At 44.3% G+C, this 23,626-nt stretch overlaps 1 protein-coding gene across 2 annotated transcripts in view; it reads right to left on the reverse strand.

Moving 5' to 3' along the window:
- Nucleotides 1–23,626, reverse strand: part of LOC118395876 (transcriptional enhancer factor TEF-1-like) — a 109,571-nt gene that overhangs the window by 48,344 nt on the left and 37,601 nt on the right. The window lies entirely within an intron of this gene.

The raw sequence follows: 23,626 nt of genomic DNA on the forward strand, positions 1-23,626 counted from the left end.
GGTCGCTCCTACCAGGTGGCGTGGCGAGAATCTGTCTCCTCACCACGCGCTCTCACCACTGGTGTCCCCCAGGGCTCTGTTCTAGGCCCTCTCTTATTCTCGCTATACACCAAGTCACTTGGCTCTGTCATAACCTCACATGGTCTCTCCTATCATTGCTATGCAGACGACACACAATTAATCTTCTCCTTTCCCCCTTCTGATGACCAGGTGGCGAATCGCATCTCTGCATGTCTGGCAGACATATCAGTGTGGATGACGGATCACCACCTCAAGCTGAACCTCAGCAAGACGGAGCTCCTCTTCCTCCCGGGGGAAGGACTGCCCGTTCCATGATCTCGCCATCACGGTTGACAACTCCATTGTGTCCTCCTCCCAGAGCGCTAAGAACCTTGGCGTGATCCTGGACAACACCCTGTCGTTCTCAACTAACATCAAGGCGGTGTCCCGTTCCTGTAGGTTCATGCTCTACAACATCCGCAGAGTACGACCCTGCCTCACACAGGAAGCGGCGCAGGTCCTAATCCAGGCACTTGTCATCTCCCGTCTTGATTACTGCAACTCGCTGTTGGCTGGGCTCCCTGCCTGTGCCATTAAACCCCTACAACTCATCCAGAACGCCGCAGCCCGTCTGGTGTTCAACCTTCCCAAGTTCTCTCACGTCACCCCGCTCCTCCGCTCTCTCCACTGGCTTCCAGTTGAAGCTCGCATCCGCTACAAGACCATGGTGCTTGCCTACGGAGCTGTGAGGGGAACGGCACCTCAGTACCTCCAGGCTCTGATCAGGCCCTACACCCAAACAAGGGCACTGCGTTCATCCACCTCTGGCCTGCTCGCCTCCCTACCACTGAGGAAGTACAGCTCCCGCTCAGCCCAGTCAAAACTGTTCGCTGCTCTGGCCCCCAATGGTGGAACAAACTCCCTCACGACGCCAGGACAGCGGAGTCAATCACCACCTTCCGGAGACACCTGAAACCCCACCTCTTCAAGGAATACCTAGGATAGGGTAAGTAATCCTTCTCACCCCCCTAAAAAGATTTAGATGCACTATTGTAAAGTGGCTGTTCCACTGGATGTCATAAGGTGTATGCACCAATTTGTAAGTCGCTCTGGATAAGAGCGTCTGCTAAATGACTTAAATGTAAATGTAAAAAATTCTTGCCACCAACGGAATGCTATATACAGTTGAAGTCAGAAGTTTACATACACCTTAGCCAAATACATTTAAACTCAGTTTTTCACAATTCCTGACATTTAATCCTTGTAAACATTCCCTGTCTTGGGTCAGTTAGGATCACCGCTTTATTTGAAGAATGTGAAATGGCAGAATAACAATAGAGAGAAATATTTATTTCAGCTTTTGTTTCTTTCATCACATTCCCAGTGAGTCAGACATTTACATAAACTCAATTAGTATTTGGTAGCGTTGCCTTTAAATTGTTTAACTTGGGTCAAAGTTTCAGGTAGCCTTCCACAAGCTTCCCACAGGAAGTTGGGTGAATTTTGGCCCATTTCTCCTGACAGAGCTGGTGTAACTGAGTCAGGTTTGTAGACCTCCTTGCTTGCACAAACGCTTTTTCAGTTCTGCCCACAAATTTTCTATGGGATTGAGGACAGGACTTTGTGATGGCCACTCCAATACCTTGACTTTGTTGTCCTTAAGCCATTTTGCCACAACTTTGGAAGTATGCTTGTGGTCATTGTCCATTTGGAAGACCCATTTGCGACCAAGCTTTAACTTCCTGACTGATGTCTTGAGATGTTTCTTCAATATATCCACATAATTTTCCTGCCTCATGATGCCATCTATTTTGTGAAGTGCACCAGTCCCTCCTGCAGCAAAGCACCCCCACAACATGATGCTGCCATCCCCGTGCTTCATGGTTGGGATGGTGTTCTTCAGCTTGCAAGCCTCCACCTTTTCCCTCCAAACATAACAATGGTCATTATGGCCAAACAGTTCTATTTTTGTTTCATCAGACCAGAGGACATTTCTCCAAAAAGTACGATCTTTGTCCCCATGTGCAGTTCCAAACCGTAGTCTGTCTTTTTTATGGCGGTTTTGGAGTAGTGGCTTCTTCCTTGCTGAGCGGCCTTTCAGGTTATGTCGATACAGGACTCATTTTTACTGTGGATATAGATACTTTTGTACCTGTTTCCTCAAGCATCTTCACAAGGTCCTTTGCTGTTGTTCTGGGATTGATTTGCACTTTGCACCAAAGTACGTTCATCTCTAGGAGACAGAACGCGTCTTGATGACTGCATGGTCCCATGGTGTTTATACTTGCGTACTATTGTTTGTACAGATGAACGTGGTACCTTCAGGCATTTGGAAATTGTTCCCAAGGATGAAGCTTCTAAAGCCATTACATAATTTTCTGGAATTTTCCAAGCTGTTTAAAGGCACAGTCAACTTAGTGTATGTAAACTTCTGACCCACTGGAATTGTGATACAGTGAATTATAATTGAAATAATCTGTCTGTAAACAATTGTTGTAAAAATTATTTGTGTCTTGCACAAAGTAGATGTCCTAACCGACTTGCCAAAACTATAGTGTGTTCACAATAAATGTGTGGAGTGGTTGAAAAACGAGTTTTAAGGAATCCAACCTAAGTGTATGTAAACTTCCGACGTCAACTGTATATGGGGCATACAACAATCTCAGCTCTGTAGATTTTGTTGCGAAGAGACAGAATCAATAGATCATTTATTCTGGTATTGCCCCTATGTAGCTTGTTGCTGGTCACAGGTTCAGGAATGGTTAAAAAAATCACAACATGCACTTAAAATGAACCTTACAAATAGCAGTGTTGGGCGATCTGGAAAGACATAATCAGTCAATAAATAATATAATAATACTGGTAGAAAAGGTTTTCATCTTTAGCTCACAATCTGTGGATAACATAGGATTACAAAGTTTAAATAATGTTGTAAAACATCACAGCACAATGGAAAAATATATGGCACATGGAAACCAAACACGGGCGGTCTATGGTGATAGGTGGGATGGGCTGAGAGTGGCTGAGGGTTGGTATTAAAGAGCTGAGGTCTATGGTGATAGGTGGGATGGGCTGAGAGTGGCTGAGGGTTGGTATTAAAGAGCTGAGGTCTATGGTGATAGGTGGGATGGGCTGAGAGTGGCTGAGGGTTGGTATTAAAGAGGTTGTTTGGTAATGTATGTCAAATGTATATGTAAAATGTGTAAAAAAAACAAAGATATTTGTTCTCTAAAGAGGGGGGAGTGATTAAATGGGGCGACTGGGTAGTCTAGTGGTTAGAGCATTGGACTAGTAACCGTAAAGGCTGCTGACAAGGTAAATATCTGTTGTTCTGCCCCTCAACAAGGCAGTTAACCCACTGTTCCTAGGCTGTAATTGAAAATAAGAATTGTTCCTTAACTGACTTGCCTAGTTAAATAAAGGTCAAACATTTAAAAATGGAGAGAAAAAATATCAAAAACAAAGAATGAAAGAAACAAAAAGTATATTACTTCTGGACCTGTTAACCCTGAAAGGAAATAGACCTAGAGTTGTGAACAAAATGCTCTAGCCTTGGCCCTGTGTACCTAAACCAGATGGTGCTGCTCTGACCAATCCCTTAGCTTGGAGATAGGGAGCTTCGTCGGATACCATCTATAGCTCCAATGTAGGTGTTTCCCTCAGAGCAGTCAATGGGTGCAGCCGTAACTCCCCCTGACAAATACATCCACACACACACACACACACACACACACACACACACACACACACACACACACACACACACACACACACACACACACACACACACACACACACACACACACACACACACACACACACACACACACACACACACACACACACACACACTCACTCCTGGCAGACTGACATCTGACTCCATCCTGACCAGCTGCCCTGTAGATCGCTTGACACGGTACATTATGATCCCCCAGCACCCCCCCTCCTCCCATTTAGAGAATGGGCCAGAGAAAGACTTCAAGGCCAAAGTCAGATGGTCTGACACCATGACGATGGCTTCTCTCATTATCAACATAGCCCTCCAGCCCTCCCTATGGACGCCTCCACTCTCCACCAATCACAAAGCACTTCCTTCACAAAAGGAGCCACTGGTCAGCCAAACACGCACAAGAGAACAAATGAATCTAATCACATTGTATTTGTCACATGCGGCAAATACAACAGGTGTAGTAGACCTTACCGTGAAATACTTGCTTACAAGCCCTTAACTTCTCTCACGCAATCTGGGAATATCAAACATCTCTTGCTTCTCTAATTGCTAATTTGGGGAAGCCTTAGCACAGTAATGCACACACGTGTGAAATGAAAGGCAGAAACATTCCAAAAATTGTGAGTAAGGCATGCTGTTGTATGTATGCAGGGATTTGGAGGATGTTTATTAATAGAACTATTTCCATTTCAGCAGTTCTTCCAGACCACACGGTTTCAAAATCAGATTAATGCATGAACATCTAGGAAGGCTGCTTTACAGCAGATCCCGGTAGCCTCCACTCAAAATAAAGTACTTCAGTGGTTTTAGAATGACTCCAAACTTCAGCCCAGTCTATGATGAACTTGGGGTATACCTTGGGGAGGCCACAGACCACGTCCTGGTTTGGCATTCATCGCAATTTTCAAAATTAAAAAGCCTGTGTGTGTGCGAATGCAAAGTATATATACAGCAGACAGGCGCTCTAAGAAAACCACATTCCCTCTCTCCCAAACTGTGGTCTACTACTTCAACTCATGGCCCATCAGCCAACAGGTAAGGAGTGAGAGTCAGTGTGAGTGAATGGTGCTGGTTGGTTTTAATGGGAGTAATTAGCCATGCTTCCTGTGTGTTGGGTCTTCTGGTGTTCTGACAGAGGCTTGGATAGAAATATTACCCCAGCATGCTGGAAATCACACATGGAAAAATAGAGACATCCTCAAGTGACCTCACTGCATGTCTTACGATGCCTGATGAATGTGTTTTACCATTCAACGTTTACTTCAACCAAAAATAATGTACTGTACATCGCACATTAGTCAGTCGAAACAAATACTTTACAGTGATGGAGAGAATGTAAGAGAGTTGTGACCTCTCGCATATTCTCCTCCAATCTCAATGATACTTTCTGTTACCATTAAATCATTACCTGTTTTTCTGTCTCTGTGTGGGTCTTCACACCAAGTATCTAGCAGGTCTTTCAAAGGTACAAATTGTCCCTGGAATAAGAGGAGAGTTTAACACAATGACCTACAGATGAACACCTAGTGCTCTTTTCTGAACAAAACACTCTAGACATACACATGCCTGTGAGGAGAGAGGCTCTGTTTGGAACACGTTCTACCTCTGAAGGCCATGGAGTCATTGGTAACAAACAAAGATGTGCCAAGAGCCTCATTCACTCCATTTTACCTTGAGAGAGAGAGAGAGAGAGAGAGAGAGAGAGAGAGAGAGAGAGAGAGAGAGAGAGAGAGAGAGAGAGAGAGAGAGAGAGAGAGAGAGAGAGAGAGAGAGAGAGAGAGAGAGATGAGCTCCTACATTTTTCAGCATGTTCTTATAAAATATATAGATTTTGAGTTAGATCAACTTGGATTTTTTGTCAGGAACATATAAAGGATGCTACCCTCTACAACATAACCTTCACTCAAAATCAAAACCTACAAGCTGATTTTGGACGGAATTACGAAATCACCTGGAAGGTTTACAACAGAAACCTGAACACACCATCCAACCTGGAACTGAATGAGTAATATTTAGTTTATATTTTATTTCCCAAAGCCAAGAAGAAACATACATTACATTACATTGGGGGGAGACACTCTAGACCCAAACTGTTACAGACCTATATCCATCTTAATAAATAAAACATTTGATTTATTTTTTATTTACATTTTACCCCTTTTTTCTCCCCAATTTCGTGGTATCCAATTTTTAGTAGCTACTATATTGTCTCATCGCTTCAACTCCCGTACGGGCTCGGGAGAGACGAAGGTCGAGAGCCATGCGTCCTCCAAAACACAACCCAACCAAGCCGCACTGCTTCTTAACACAGCGTGCATCCAACCCGGAAGCCAGCCGCACTAATGTGTCGGAGGAAACACAGTGCACCTGGCGACCTGGTTAGCGTGCACTGCGCCCGGCCCGCCACAGGAGTCGCTAGTGCACGATGAGACAAGGATATCCCTACCAGCCAAACCCTCCCTAACCCGGACAATGCTAGGCCAATTGTGCGTCGCCCCATGGATCTCGATGTAGTGCCTTAGACCACTGCACCACCCGGGAGGCCCCAAAATAAAACTTTTTAAGGACTGAATGCTAAATTAAGGCTGCCAAGCTTGATACAACTTCAATTAGCACTGATGTGTCAAGTGAGAGGTGTCAAAGCCCTTTAGCCCAACAATGGCAGGAGAGTCGCACAGTCTACTCCAACCAAATGGAGAGGCCTTAGAAGCTGCATCCCACTGTTTAGATGTAATTAAAATACAGTACCCTTTGTATGTAAAGAATGACAAGGCAAGAAAAGAAAAGATCACAAAATGAAGCTCCTTATGGAAAATCAAGAGAGACTTTTTGCTGACTATTATAAAAATGGGAACATCAGCAACATCAGCAATCTTCCACACAAACCATCCCCTGGCATGGCACAGTGCTATATTAACACACTACCCCTCTGTTAAAAGGAGGGGTTTTAACGAGGGGTGAAAACTCAGGATACTAGACAACGAGGACTCTGAATCAGCTAATATAAATACGTTTTTAACAGTATTGGTACAGGGAAACCCCAAACAGTTTCAGCTGGACTTTCACCTAATCAAATAATTAGCCCGGCAGGAGAAGCTCTCCCTTGAGAAAGATACCCCCACCCTGAGCGGGTCAGACCAGACCTCTTCATTATATAACCCCACAGACGAGCCACCCCAAGCGGAAAGTCAACCTCCCAGCACAGAGTATTACCCCCTCATTGAAATGAAGGATACATTTACCCAGCTGGAGGTAAGGCAAGTGGAGCTGGAACAGCAGGGGGATTACACTCCAGTCAGCACAGACCCAGACAACAGTCCAGCACAACAACACCCTCTTAACCAGACCCAGAGAGCTTGAGGTGGAGAGAGACATATCTGCACTCTGGACTGTGGTGAGACAACTTCAACAATATAAAAAGCAAGAACAGGAGAAGAACAGAGCACTAGAGGAGAGGATCAGATTGCTGGAGGAGAGGGTGAGGGGATGGCGTGTGACAGAGAACAACCCACCTCAGCTCCCGACAAAAGTTTTGACACCACAGCAGAACAGTCCACACCAGACCCTGACCATAGCGTCCACATCACAGCAGAAAAGACAAATGAAGAACCCCAAGCCCAGCGGCTCTCACCCCCTCTGAGCACCCCCCCCTGTCAGTCACTCTGATAGCCCTCCTGACAACCCCCACACCCACTGAGGACAAACACAAGACACAGATTGTTCTCCTTATGGACTCAAATGGGAAATTTATACAATTATTTATTTATTTTCCCAAACACAGTGTGTCTAAACTCTGGTGTCCAAACACCCAGTGCGCCCTAGACCTTCTGTCTGAGGACCAACTAGGTTCACCTAGCCACATAATAATACACACAGGTACAAATTACCTGAGAACACAGCAGGAAAGGATGGCCACAGCACTGAAGGGAGTGATTGAAAAAGCTTCTTCTACTTTCCCCAATGCACAAGTGGTTATCTCCATCCTGCTACTATGAAAAGACTTCCACCCTGCTACCATACAGCGAGTAAACGCAAGTATTTCCCGTGACTGAGCCTCAAAACCAAATGTTTTCCTGGCACACCACTTCACCCTGGACTTGAACAGCCTCTTTGACCAGGTCCACCTATACAAGGCAGCAGTGCCCACTTTCACCCAGACTCTAAAGGACATCGCTCTCAAACGCAGCCCCAACACTTCACATAGGAGCAACAGATCTGTAGATACCCAGCCCAGACAGGCGAGACACCCCCCCGGACATACACTTAGAGGACCCACGCCGAGACGACCTTCATCCACACCACAACACTACCAGCCACATACACACCCCCACCCCAACCAATCAACATCCCCCCAAGTCAACCATGCTCACACCCCATTTAGGTCCCCTCAGATCAGAACTATGCTCCTCCTGCCTACCCCATGCACCCCACCCCCACAAAGAGGGTCCCAACGTGGAAGTCACACATACGTCCAGGCCGTGAGCGGGCAAACAGGCCCAAACCCCACTCGAACAAGCCAATGGCAATGGCATGTACCAGAAGCTCAGCAGGTTCTGCTCACACTTACTGGCCTGAGGCTAAACCACACGACCAACAACATTAGACACTTTATGGAACACAAAGCCTTCACTATATCATCCTGGAATATCCAGGACCTGAGGTCATCTGTTTTTGGCCTAAAGAGCAGTAACCTGGACTTCATCAAAGAAATCGGAAATACAGACATTGTCATCCTACAAGAAACCTTGTATAGAGGAGACGGACCCACTGATTGCCTTCAAGGTTACAGAGAGCTGGTAGTCCCATCCACCTATCCACCAAGTGTGAAACAGGGAAGGGACTCAGGCGGGTAGGCAAATTTGGTATAGAGCAGACCTAATTCACTCCATTAAATTAATCAAAACAGGAACATTTTACATTTGGCTAGAAATTCAAAAGGAAATTATCTTTAATGAGGACAGCTTCTCCATCCTGGAGGGGGAAATCAATCATTTCCAGGCCCAGGGACATAGTACTAGTCTGTGACAACCTAAATGCCAGAACCGGATAAGAACCTAACACCCTCAGCACACAGGGGGACAAACACCTGCCTAGAGGTGACAGCATTCCCTCCCCCATATGCCCCCCTAGGCACAACTATGACAACATAACCAAAAAAAAAACGGGTCACAAATCCTGCAGCTCTGTTGCACGCTGGGTATGTCCATAGTCATTGGTAGGCTTCGAGGGGACTCCTATGGTAGGTACACCTATAGCTCATCTCTTGGCAGTAGTACTGTAGACTACTTTATCACTGACCTCAACCCAGAGTCTCTCAGAGCGTTCACAGTCAGCCCACTGACACACCTATCAGACCACAGCAAAATCACAGTTTACTTGAACAGAGCAATACTCAATCATGAGGCATCAAAGCCAAAGGAACGGAGTAATATTAAGAAATGCTATAGATGGAAGGAATGCAGTTTGGAAACCTACCAAAAAACAATTAGGCAACAACAAATTCAATCCCTTTTAGACAACTTCCTGGACAAAACGTTCCACTTGTAATAGTGAAGGTGTAGACTTGGCAGTAGAACATCTTAACAGTATATTTGACCTCTCAGCTTCCCCATCAAATCTAAAAATCTCAAATAGAAAACCAAAGAAAATTAACAACAATGACAAATGGTTTGATGAAGAATGAAAAAATCTAAGAAAGAAATTGAGAAACCTGTCCAACCAAAAACATAGAGACCCGGAAAACCTGAGTCTACGCCTTCACTAGGTGAATCACTAAAACAATACAGAAATATACTACGGAAAAAGGACAGGTACGTCAGAAATCAGCTCAATGTAATTGAAAAATCCATAGACTCTAACCACTTCTGGGAAAATTGGAAAACATTAAACAAACAACAACACAAATAATTATCTATCCAAAATGGAGATGTATGGGTAAACCACTTCTCTAATTCTTTTTGGCTCTATAACAAAAAACAAAGAACAAACAGCAAAAACATATACATGATCAAATACAAATCTTAGAATCAACTATTAAAGACTACCAGAACCCACTGGATTCTCCAATAACCTTGAATGAACTACAGGACAAAATGAAAACCCTCCAACCCAAAAAGGCCTGTGGTGTTGATGGTATTTTCTATGAAATGATCAAATATACAGACAACATATTCCAATTGGATACACTAAAACTGTTTACATCATCCTTATCTCTGACATCTTCCCCAAAATTTGGAACCAAAGACTGATCACCCCAATCCACAAAAGTGGAGACAAATTTGACCCCAATAACTACCGTGGGATATGCATCAACTGCAACCTTGGGAAAATTCTCTGCATTATCATTAACAGCAGACTCGTACATTTTCACAGTGAAAACAATGTACTGAGCAAATGTCAAATTGGCTTTTTACCAAATTATCGTATGACAGACCACGTATTCACCCTACACACCCTAATTGACAAACAAACAAACGAAAACAAAGGCAAAGTCTTCTCATGCTTTGTTGATTTCAAAAAAGCCTTCGACTCAATTTGGCATGAGGGTCTGCTATACAAATTGATGGAAAGTGGTGTTGGGGGAAAAACATACGACATTATAAAATCCATGTAAACAAAGAACAAGTGTGTGGCAAAAGAACACACACATTTCTTCCCACTGGGCCGTGGGGTGAGACAGGGATGCAGCTTCAGCCCCACCCTCTTCAACATATATATCAACAAATTGGTGAGGGCACTAGAACAGTCTGCAGCACCCGGCCTCACCCTTCTAGAATCTGAAGTCAAATGTCTACTGTTTGCTGATGATCTGGTGCTTCTGTCACCAACCAAGGAGGGCCTACAGCAGCACCTAGATCTTCTGCACAGATTCTGCCAGACCTGGGCCTTTACACTAAATCTCAGTAAGACCAAAATAATGGTGTTCTAAAAAAGGTCCAGTCGCCAGGACCACAAATACAAATGCCATCTAGACACTGTTGCCCTAGAGCACACAAAAAACTATACATACCTTGGCCTAAACATCAGCACCACAGGTAACTTCCACAAAGCAGTGAACGATCTGAGAGACAAGGCAAGAAGGGCATTCTGTGCCATCAAAAGGAACATAAAATTTGACATACCAATTAGGATTTGGCTAAAAATACTTGAATCGGTTATAGAACCCATTGCCCTTTATGGTTGTGAGATCTGGGATCCGCTCACCAACCAAGAATTCACCAAATGGGACAAACACCAAATTGAGACTCTGCATGCAGAAAATATCCTCCATGAACAATGTAGAACACCAAATAATGCATGCAGAGCAGAATTAGGCCGATACCCGCTAATTATCAATATCCAGAAAATAGACGTTAAATTCTACATGCACCTAAAAGGAAGTGATTCCCAAACCTTCCATAACCTGTTAGACCTATAGGGGCAGTATTTCATTTTTGGATAAAAAGACGTGCCCGTTTTTAGCGCAATATTTTGTCACGAAAAGATGCTCGACTATGCTTGGAATTGATAGTTTTGGAAAGAAGACACTGACGTTTCCAGAACTGCAAAGATTTTCACTGTGAGTGCCATAGAACAAAATCTACAGGCAAAACCAAGATGTTTGAGTGACCAGGAAATCAACAGGATTTCTGGAGGCACGTTTTCCATGATCGCCTTATATGGCTGTGAATGCGACAGGAATGAACGGACACATCCTATCGTTTCCCCCAGGTGTCTGCAGCATTGTGACGTATTTGTAGGCATATCATTGGAAGATTGACCATAAGAGCCTACAATTACCAAGTGTCCCGCACGGTGTCTGCGTGGAAATTGGTGCGCAAAAGTCAGGTACCAGTATTTTTCCATCCGAATCAGAGAAGAATGCACGCTTCCAGGGACGGCATTTCAATGAAGAGATATATGACAAAACACCTTGAGGATTGATTCAAACAACGTTTTCCATGTTTCAGTCGATATTATGGAGTTAATTCGGAAAAAGTTCGACGTTTAGGTGACTGAATTTTCGGTTAGTTTCGGTAGCCAAATGCATAGTAACAAAACGGAACGTTGTGTCCTACACAAGCATCTTTCAGGAAAAACTGGACATCTGCTATGTAACTGAGAGTCTCCTCATTGAAACATCTGAAGTTCTTCAAAGGTAAATTATTTTATTTGATCCCTTTGCTGGTTTTTGTGAATGTTGCGTGCTAAATGCTAACGCTAAATGCTAAGCTAGCTATCACCACTCTTACACAAATTATTGATTTTCTCTGGTTCTAAAGCATATTTTGAAAATCTGAGACGACAGGATTGTTAAGAAAAGGATAAGCTTGAGGGCAGGCATATTTATTTCATTTCATTTGCAATTTTTAGAAATCGCTAATGTTGCGTTATGGTAATGAGCTTGAGGCTGTAGTCACGATCCCGCATGCGGGATGGGGCGGCCTAAGAGGATAACAAAGCCATCACCTACAGAGAGATGAATCTGGAGAAGAGTTCCCTAAGCAAGCTGGTCCCCAGGACAGCAACACAATTAGTCCCAACCAAATCATGTGAAAACTAAAAGATAATTAATTGACGCATTGGAAAGAATTAACAAAAAAACAGAGGAAACTAGAATGTTATTTGGCCCTGAACAGAGAGTACACAGTGGCAGAATACCTGACCACTGTGACTGACCCAAACTTAAGGAAGCTTTGACTATGTACAGACTCAGTGAGCATAGCCTTGCTATTGAGAAAGGCCGCCATTTATTTTTTATTTTTTTTTATTTCACCTTTATTTAACCAGGTAGGCTAGTTGAGAACAAGTTCTCATTTGCAACTGCGACCTGGCCAAGATAAAGCATAGCAGTGTGAACAGACAACACAGAGTTACACATGGAGTAAACAATTAGCAAGTCAATAACACAGTAGAAAAAAATGGGCAGTCTATATACAATGTGTGCAAAAGGCATGAGGAGGTAGGCGAATAATACAATTTTGCAGATTAACACTGGAGTGATAAATGATCAGATGGGCATGTACAGGTAGAGATATTGGTGTGCAAAAGAGCAGAAAAGTAAATAAATAAAAACAGTATAAAAACAGTATGGGAATGAGGTAGGTGAAAAAGGGTGAGCTATTTACCTATAGACTATGTACAGCTGCAGCGATCGGTTAGCTGCTCGGATAGCTGATGTTTGAAGTTGGAGAGGGAGATAAAAGTCTCCAACTTCAGCGATTTTTGCAATTCGTTCCAGTCACAGGCAGCAGAGTACTGGAACGAAAGGCGGCCAAATGAGGTGTTGGCTTTAGGGATGATCAGTGAGATACACCTGCTGGAGCGCGTGCTACGGATGGGTGTTGCCATCGTGACCAGTGAACTGAGATAAGGCGGAGCTTTACCTAGCATGGACTTGTAGATGACCTGGAGCCAGTGGGTCTGGCGACGAATATGTAGTGAGGGCCAGCCGACTAGAGCATACAAGTCACAGTGGTGGGTGGTATAAGGTGCTTTAGTGACAAAACGGATGGCACTGTGATAGACTGCATCCAGTTTGCTGAGTAGAGTGTTGGAAGCCATTTTGTAGATGACATCGCCGAAGTCGAGGATCGGTAGGATAGTCAGTTTTACTAGGGTAAGCTTGGCAGCTTGAGTGAAGGAGGCTTTGTTGCGGAATAGAAAGCCGACTCTGGATTTGATTTTTGATTGGAGATGTTTGATGTGAGTCTGGAAGGAGAGTTTGCAGTCTAGCCAGACACCTAGGTACTTGTAGATGTCCACATATTCAAGGTTGGAACCATCCAGGGTGGTGATGCTAGTCGGGCATGCGGGTGCAGGCAGCGATCGGTTGAAAAGCATGCATTTGGTTTTACTCGCGTTTAAGAGCAGTTGGAGGCCACGGAAGGAGTGCTGTATGGCATTGAAGCTCGTTTGGAGGTTTGATAGCACAGTGTCCAATGACGGGCCGAAAGTATATAGAATGGTGTCGTCTGCGTAGAGGTGGATCAGGGAATCGCCCGCAGCAAGAGCAACATCATTGATATATACAGAGAAAAGAGTCGGCCCGAGAATTGAACCCTGTGGCACCCCCATAGAGACTGCCAGAGGACCGGACAGCATGCCCTCTGATTTGACACACTGAACTCTGTCTGCAAAGTAATTGGTGAACCAGGCAAGGCAGTCATCCGAAAAACCGAGGCTGTTGAGTCTGCCGATAAGAATTTGGTGATTGACAGAGTCGAAAGCCTTGGCGAGGTCGATGAAGACGGCTGCACAGTACTGTCTTTTATCGATGGCGGTTATGATATCATTTAGTACCTTGAGTGTGGCTGAGGTGCACCCGTGACCGGCTCGGAAACCAGATTGCACAGCGGAGAAGGTACGGTGGGATTCGAGATGGTCAGTGACCTGTTTGTTGACTTGGCTTTCGAAGACCTTAGATAGGCAGGGCAGGATGGATATAGGTCTATAGCAGTTTGGGTCCAGGGTGTCTCCCCCTTTGAAGAGGGGGATGACTGCGGCAGCTTTCAATCCTTGGGGATCTCAGACGATATGAAAGAGAGGTTGAACAGGCTGGTAATAGGGGTTGCGACAATGGCGGCAGATAGTTTCAGAAATAGCGGGTCCAGATTGTCAAGCCCAGCTGATTTGTACGGGTCCAGGTTTTGCAGCTCTTTCAGAACATCTGCTATCTGGATTTGGGTAAAGGAGAACCTGGAGAGGCTTGGGTGAGGAACTACGGGGGGGGCGGAGCTGTTGGCCGAGGTTGGAGTAGCCAGGCGGAAGGCATGGCCAGCCGTTGAGAAGTGCTTATTGAAGTTTTCGATAATCATGGATTTATCGGTGGAGACCGTGTTTCCTAGCCTCAGTGCAGTGGGCAGCTGGGAGGAGGTGCTCTTGTTCTCCATGGACTTCACAGTGTCCCAGAACTTTTTGGAGTTGGAGCTACAGGATGCAAACTTCTGCCTGAAGAAGCTGGCCTTAGCTTTCCTGACTGACTGCGTGTATTGGTTCCTGACTTCCCTGAACAGTTGCATATCACGGGGGCTATTCGATGCTATTGCAGTCCGCCACAGGATGTTTTTGTGCTGGTCGAGGGCAGTCAGGTCTGGAGTGAACCAAGGGCTGTATCTGTTCTTGGTTCTGCATTTTTTGAACGGAGCATGCTTATCTAAAATGGTGAGGAAGTTACTTTTAAAGAATGACCAGGCATCCTCAACTGACGGGATGAGGTCAATGTCCTTCCAGGATACACAGGCCAGGTCGATTAGAAAGGCCTGCTCACAGAAGTCATAGGCTGACCTGGCACTCAAAAGAAGACAGGCTATGTGCACACGGCCCACAAAATTTGGTAGAAACTGAGCTGCACTTCCTAACCTCCTGCCCAATGTATGACCATATTAGAGACACATGTTTCCCTCAGATTACACAGATCCACAAAGATTTAGAAAACAAACCCGATTTTGATAAACTCACATATCTACTGGGTGAAATACCACAGTGTGCCATCACAGCAGCAAGATTTGTGACCTGTTGCCACAAGAAAAGGTCAACCAGAGAAGAACAAACACCATTGTAAATACAACCCATATTCTCTCTCTCATATCTCATGTCGTACATTTTTGGAGGAGTCTCTCTCCCCCTGGCCATGCAGAAAGAGACACATAGAGAGAACAAAGGATTTCACATGGCAAACTGATACAAAAGGTCCACTTGTGAGAATGTGGGAACGGTCCGTGGACACTTAAGGGATGGGTATGATGAGTGTGTTTCATTTGGTGACCTCTGACTGGACAGGATACACAACTATATCTCTGATTGTGTACACCTCTCAATTATGGGGTTTGTGTCTAATTCTTGTATAAAATGAATGAGTAAAGATGAAACTATTTGTGAAATGATGTAAGGTGATGTTAACCTCTTGAACCTCTGGGGGCAGTATTTCATTCTTGGATGAAAAACGTTCCCGTTTTAAACAAGATATGTTGCCACAGAACTAATGCTACAGGCGAAACCAAGATGACATTTCATACAGGAAGTGAGGTGCTCCAGATTTTGGAGGCGCTGTGTTCCAATGTCTCCTTATCTGGCTGTGAATGCGCAAGGAATGAGCCTACACTTTCTGTCGTTTCCACAAGGTGTTTTCAGCATTGTGACGTATTTGTAGGCATATCATTGGAAAATTGACCATAAGAGACTACATTTACCAGGTGTCCGCTCGGTGTCCTCTGTCTAAACTATTGCCTAATCTCCAGGTGCGTGCATTTTTCCATTTTGAACAGAGGAGAAACCAAACTGCCATCTCTGATTTATCATCGAATAGATTTGTGAAAAACACATTGAGGATTGATTCTAAACAACGTTTGCCATGTTTCTGTCGATATTATGGAGTTAATTTGGAAAAAAGTTTGCGTTGTAATGACTGAATTTTCTATTTTTTTTCGTAGCCAAACGTGATGAACAAAACGGAGCAATTTCTCCTACACAAATAATCTTTTTGGAAAAACTGAACATTTGCTATCTAACTGAGAGTCTCCTCATTGAAAACATCCGAAGTTCTTCAAAGGTAAATTATTTTATTTGAATGCTTTTCTTGTTTTTGTGCAAATGTTGCCTGCTGAATGCTAGGCTTAATGCTATGCTAGCTATCAATACTCTTACACAAATGCTTGTCTAGCTATGGTTGAAAAGCATTTTTTGAAAATCTGAGATGACAGTGTTGTTAACAAAAGGCTAAGCTTGTGAGCCAATATATTTATTTCATTGCATTTGCGATTTTCATGAATAGTTAACGTTGCGTTATGGTAATGAGCTTGAGGCTATAATTACGCTCCCGGATACGGGATTGCTCGTCGCAACAGGTTAAACCTTTAATAAAAGATAATTGTATTCCATTTAAAGTTTAACCAAGTCATTGGCCCACTCCCGTGAGCACAGACATGATCTGGTGTCATGGAACAGCCCTTTTCTACTGTTAAATAATAAACATAAACATGAATAAACATGCCTCCTGAGGAAATTCTCCTCAGACCACGCGTACCTCGATGGACACTGAGGGGGCACAGGTTGAGTTTAGACCACAAAAACCTCAGTGTCCGCTAAGGTTGCAATGGTAGTTGAATTCCTCACCATACCACATGGAGCACAATACACCCAGACCATTATAATGCTTCTCTAGGGCACAGCACAAACAGTTTTGTTGCCTTACATTTCTCCATACATTTCCAGAGCACTTGTAATTTGAATTTTACACACCTTCAATAAAACTCCCTGACCTCCATTGTGCATAGTCAATACCCTGCCTTTCTCGTAAAATAAAATAACTGATCACAGCTCGCCTACCTAAAATTGCCCTTCCAAAACATTTCACACCACAAAAGACAACTCCCCTCTACTCATAATGCAGAAAATACAGCTGAACTATTGACTTATTTTACACAAAGCCTGTGCAATTATTTAGATCAGAGTAGTAAAAATACATTGAGAAGTGCAACTTCAGTGTGTTTCCATCCTTTGTTGAAGATAACATGTGTAGATCACACTATTTTCTCTCTCTAAGCATTATCTTGGCTCTCTAAGAAGCAGGATAAATTGTATGGGAAGTATGTAAAGTTTAAAGAGAGGAGAACTCTGTGGAGCTGTTCCTCAAGGTGAGCCTTTCCCACAATGCCATACAGGTCCATGCCAGGGAGAATGAGTGGCTCAGTGTCAATACCAACTCTGCCCGCACCACAGAGCTACTGTACTGTAGAGAGCAAGCTGGGATGGGCGTCGACTGACAGACAGGCAGACCACTAGCTGTTTGTAACACGACTTTAAACAATCTCTTTGAGACTTGAGGACATTACAGAAACTCAACTTAAGCTGCTAGCATTTATAGTTGTATTTGTACTAATACAGCACCAGGTCACACTTATAAATGCTAGAAGCAGAAGTTGAGGCTATGTACTGTACCCATTATAGAGCGAAGCATACTGTAATGTTACACGTTACTGTAGCTCCATGACGTTGTATGTACCATACTGGGAGGACAGCCTGAAGGAGACCCCAGGATGGTCACCATTACCTTGAGGGCACGAGGACTGTATGTCTTCTCATACTGGGCATGCTGGCAGCTTGGATGCACAGGATCTTATCCACAATAGCTAGAAGGTAGAGATGAGATATTCTCATGTAAACCAAATCAATGCTCACCCGTACACAGTTTCCAATCCCTCGTTTATAAACCATTTTTTTTGTTTTAATAATTTTAATTGAGCTATTTGTTGGTGACAGTGTCAATGCACTGGATTTTACATTTAAAATATCTCAGAACTTAAAAAGGGCCAAATCCAGTCACTACCTGTTCCTGAGTCACTACCTGTTCCAGAAGCAGAGGGGGTAAATGGTCATGTCACTAATGGTGCTAGCTACATACTCCAACCTGCCTCTGCTCTGATCTCTCCTCCAGCTAAACCATGCTGGGATTTTTGGCCTGGCCAACAGAGTGACAGCAGATTGCTATGGTCTAATGGTGATGAGGCATCATGACAGGCCTCTCCACCCCCAGGATAAATGGTGGCAGAATGGAACCACAACAGAGTCCTATCTGCTCCTCATCTAACCCAGCAGGAGACTGTCAATACTATTTAAAAACACAGATTTCTCTCTGGAGTTAATCGCTCTGACAAAAGAAGTGCAATGTGGCCTCTGGTGATGATGTCAGGAAAATGTCCCATTCTTCTCTGAATTGGATTACACTGTGGTGTGGTCGATAACTTCACAGACAACATGCATTAATACAGCATGTGGAGGAGGTATATGTGTTGTGATCAGTCACTCCCCCCAGCTCCAGTCACTCCCCCCAGCTCCAGTCACTCCCCCAGCTCCAGTCACCCACCCAGCTCCAGTCACTCCCCCCAGCTCCAGTCACCCACCCAGCTCCAGTCACTCCCCCCAGCTCCAGTCACTCCCCCAGCTCCAGTCACCCACCCAGCTCCAGTCACTCCCCCAGCTCCAGTCACTCCCCCAGCTCCAGTCACCCACCCAGCTCCAGTCACTCCCCCCAGCTCCAGTCACCCACCCAGCTCCAGTCACTCCCCCAGCTCCAGTCACCCACCCAGCTCCAGTCACTCCCCCAGCTCCAGTCACCCACCCAGCTCCAGTCACTCCCCCAGCTCCAGTCACTCCCCCAGCTCCAGTCACACCCCCAGCTCCAGTCCCTCCCCCACGCGCCAGTCACTCCCCCAGCTCCAGTCACCCACCCAGCTCCAGTCACTCCCCCCAGCTCCAGTCACCCACCCAGCTCCAGTCACTCCCCCAGCTCCAGTTACTCCCCCAGCTCCAGTCACCCACCCAGCTCCAATCACACCCCCAGCACTAGCCACTCTCCTCAGCTCCAGTCACTCCCCCAGCTCCAGTCACTCCCCCAGCTCCAATCACCCCCCAGCACTAGCCACTCTCCCCAGCCACCCCCACCTAGTCACTCCCCTTTCAGCCCCAGTCAACCCCCCCCCAGTCAATAAACATTGTTTAGAGTAAAAAGGCAGTTGCTATAGAGACAGTTACTAATTAACTGCATTGAGAGGAGGGAGCAGAGGGCTGAAGAGAGGCACTCAGGAGGACCAGAACCTCGCCTCTCTCCGCCGCCTCTAGTGAGCAATCTAGGCCGCTTTGCGTCATTCCTCCAGTCTCTCAATGTTCAGATTCCAATGCCACCCAACACGGTACCGCAAAGTACCTCGTCAAACAATGTCTCATGTCGTGAGAGCTCAATCACTGTCTGTTGTCTCATAAGGATGCGACTTGGCGGACAGGACAATTAAGTTATTGAATCCAGGCCATCTGTGTGGTTCCAGCACTAACTAATACAAACCATTGTATTTCTATCAACCAACCCACTTAAATCAGCCTAGAGCACCTCTCTGTTTGGGGGATTAGAGGGAGGGCTCACAGAATAGTGATCGTCAACAGGATTTGAAGGCAATGATCCCGCGTTAGCGGAGACTGGATTCATGGTAAACGCTGCATATGTCGGCTCAATTGGAAATGACCTTTAAATTTTGATTGTGAAATCTGTAACGCTTCGGCGATACAGATTCAATTAGAGCCCTAAAGTGGCCTTAAGTGTTTTAAATGTTTTTTGAGTAAAATTCCAGAGAGATCATTCTTATGTCTACAGATGGTAAACAAACAATCAACTAGAGTCTAGAAAAGATCCAATACTGAGGACCTCTGCCCTACCCTGTTCTGATCCTACTCAATAAATCACAACCCTGAAGCAGTCGTGCAAAATTCAATAAACAAAAACTCAGACACAAAGTAGATGACTCTATTTGACTCCATTGTGGGTCAAGAGCCTCAGAAACAACCCGAATACATTATACAGCACAGTATGCATGACTGTTGAATTATACACAACAACGTATAGAAGTACACACACTTATAACCAGCAGAAGTTCACAAAAAGCTCTCAAAGTGCCACAGTGCTGATAATTCTGAAATTAAAAATGTTTATGGTTTCTCCATATCTTACATAAGATTTCTTACTCAGTAAGAGGCCTGAGTTTGAAACAGACTGTGAGCTTGGGTAGTGAGGTCACATGAGAACAGTGGCAACGAACCATATAGATTATTCAAAATAACCACCCTTTGCCTTGATGACAGCTTTGTGCACTCTTGGCATTCTCTCAACCAGCAACATGAGGAATGCTTTACCAACCATTTTAAAGGAGTTCCCATATATACTGATCACTTGTTGGCGGCTTTTCATTCACTCTGCGGTCCAACTCATCCCAAACCATCTCAATTGGGTTGAGGTCGGGTGATTGTGGAGGTCAGGTCATCTGATGCAGTAAGCTATCACTCTCCTTGGTCAAATAGCCCTTACACAGCCGGAAGGTAACTGTTGAAAATCAAATGATAGTCCCACTAAGCACAAAACAGATGGGATGGTGTATCACTGCAGAATGCTGTGGTAGACATGCTGGTTAAGTGTGCCTTGAATTCGAAATAAATCACTGACAGTCTCACCAGCAAAGCACCCCCAAACCATCACATCTCCTCCTCCATGCTTCACGGTGGGAACCCCACATGCGGAGATCATCCGTTCACCTAATCTGCGTCTCACAAAGGCACGGCGGTTGGAACCAAAAATCTCAAATTTGGACTCAACAGACCAACGGACAGATTTCCACTGGTCTAATGTCCATTGCTCATGTTTCTTGGCCAAAGCAAGTCTCTTCTTCTTATTGGTGTCCTTTAGTAGTGTTTTTTTGCAGTAAGTCAACCACGAAGGCCTGATTCACACAGTCTCCTCTGAACAGTTGATGTTGAGATGTGTCTGTTAATTGAACTCTGTGAAGCATTTATTTGGGCTGCAATTTCTGACGTGCAGTTAACTAATGAACTTATCCTCTGCGGCAGAGGTGACTCTGGGTCTTCCTTTCCTGTGACGGTCCTCATGAGAGAGTTTCATCATAGTGCTTCATGGTTTTTACGACTGCAATTGAAGAAACTTTCAAAGTTCTTGAAATGTTTCAGATTGACTGACCTTCATGTCTTAAAGTAATGATGGACTGTCATTTCTCTTTGCTTATTTGAGTTGATCTTGCCATAATATGGACTTGGTCTTTTACCAAATAGGGCTATCTTCTGTATACCACCCCTACCTTGTCACAACACAACTGATTGGCTTAATTCCACAAACTAACTCTTAACAATGCACACCTGTTAATTGAAATATATTCCAGGTGACTACCTCATGAAACTGGTTGAGAGAATGCCAAGAGTGTGTAAAGCTATCATCAAGGCAAAGGGTGGCTACTTTGAAGAATCTCAAATATAAAATATATAAAATAACACTTTTTTTGGTTACTACAGTCATGGCCAAAGGTTTTGAGAATGACACAAATATCAATTTTCACAAAGTTTGCTGCTTCAGTGTCTTGAGATATTTTTGTCAGATGTTACTATGGAATATTGAATTATAATTACAAGCATTACAAGTGTCAAAGGCTTTTATTGACAATTACATGAAGTTGATGCAAAGAGTCAATATTTGCAGGGTTAACCCTTCTTTTTCAAGACCGCTGCAATCCACCCTGGCATGCTGTCAATTAACTTCTGGGCCACATCCTGACTGATGGCAGCCCATTCTTGCATAATCAATGCTTGGAGTTTGTCAGAATTTGTGGGTTTTTGTTTGTCCACCCGCCTCTTGAGGATTGACCACAAGTTCTCAATGGGATTAAGGTCTGGGGAGTTTCCTGGCCATGGACCCAAAATATCAATGTTTTGTTCCCCGAGCCACTTATTAATCAATTTTGCCTTATGGCAGTCCTTCTCAAATAGTGGGGCGAGCCCCCCTGGGGGGACTCGGAGCGATGCTAGGGGGGGCTCGTGTGACCCCGGGGAACATGCTTTTTTTTGCCGTGGGGATTAGTTTTTTTTTGCACCGAACAAGAGCACACAGCACAGAGCAGGAGATATGAAGTGCAGATAACAAACCCTTTAGAGACACCATGGAAAAATATTTAACAGGGATGAAAAGAAAGGCGGAGAGAGACGGAGATAATGAGACAAACGTAAGTCTCCCGAAAGCTAAGACGAGGAGATATGACGAAGCGTATGTAGCGCTTGGCTTCACTGTGAATATGGTGGGAGACGAGGAAAGACCGGTATGTTTACTGTGTCTAAAAATGTTGGCAGCGGACAGCATGAAGCAAAATAAATTAAGGCGTCACTTAAAGACATTACACCCCAATAACGCCAATAAGCCGCTTGAGTTTTTTCAGCGAAAACGTGCCGAATATTGCCAACAATCGTCCGCTTTGTGAATGCTACTTCAGTAAACCAGCGAGCACTGTTAGCATCATATAAGGTGGTGTACCAAATTGCTCAGTGCAAAACAAAACACTCCATAGCAGAGGAGCTGATACTGCCTGCAGCATTAGACATGGTCTCTGTCACTCAAGTGCTGCAAAAATAAAAACTACCCCTCTGTCCAATGACACTGTCGCCAGACGTATAAATTACATTGCTAATGATTTTAAAGAACAGCTGAACCTTTGACAGCTCTTTGGTCTTGGCCATAGTGGAGTTTGGAGTGTGACTGTTTGAGGTTGTGGACAGGTGTCTTTTATACTGCTAACAAGTTCAAACAGGTGCCATTAATACAGGTAACGAGTGGAGGACAGAGGAGCCTCTTAAAGAAGTTGTTACAGGTCTGTGAGAGCCAGAAATCTTGCTTGTTTGTAGGTGACCAAATACTTATTTTCCACCATAATTTGCAAATTAATTCATTAAAAATCCTACAATGTGATTTTCTGGATTGTTTTCTTCTCATTTTGTCTGTCATAGGTGAAGTGTATCTATGATGAAAATGACAGGCCTCTCTCATCTTTTTAAGTGGGTGAACTGGCACAATTGGTGGCTGACTAAATACTTTTTTGCCCCACTGTATTTCAAGGTGTCGGGAGCAACTGCTTGCATGCGCCTTACCACTCCACTATGTCTCCCTGTCATGGGTTTTGCACCATCAGTACAGATACCAACATGAGCAGCAGCTACGTTTGACTACACACGGACCGTTGTTGTAATTTCCGTGAGAGAGTAACGGTTAATGTGATTGGATGTTAATTATTTGACTAGGCTACCTGTATTTGACATTGTGGTGTTAATTCGCTGAACACTAGATGGTTTAATTTAATTTTTGGGAGTGAGAAAAAAACCTCACCCAAATAGCCCTGTTGGAAAATATAAAAGGACTGTTTGAAAATGTTTTTAAAAATGTGAACACCATTTTTATATGGCGTACCCCATGGCATTGCACATGCCCTGTACACAGTTTGGGAATACCTGTTATAGTGCAATTAATGTATTGTTTAGTGTTGTGGCTTTGCTGGCATGCACCTAAAACATTATTTAATTTTTCCCCCACCAAGATTTACATGC

Source organism: Oncorhynchus keta, chromosome 17 (assembly GCF_023373465.1).
Source record: "Oncorhynchus keta strain PuntledgeMale-10-30-2019 chromosome 17, Oket_V2, whole genome shotgun sequence".
NCBI classification, from domain to species: Eukaryota; Metazoa; Chordata; class Actinopteri; order Salmoniformes; family Salmonidae; genus Oncorhynchus; species Oncorhynchus keta.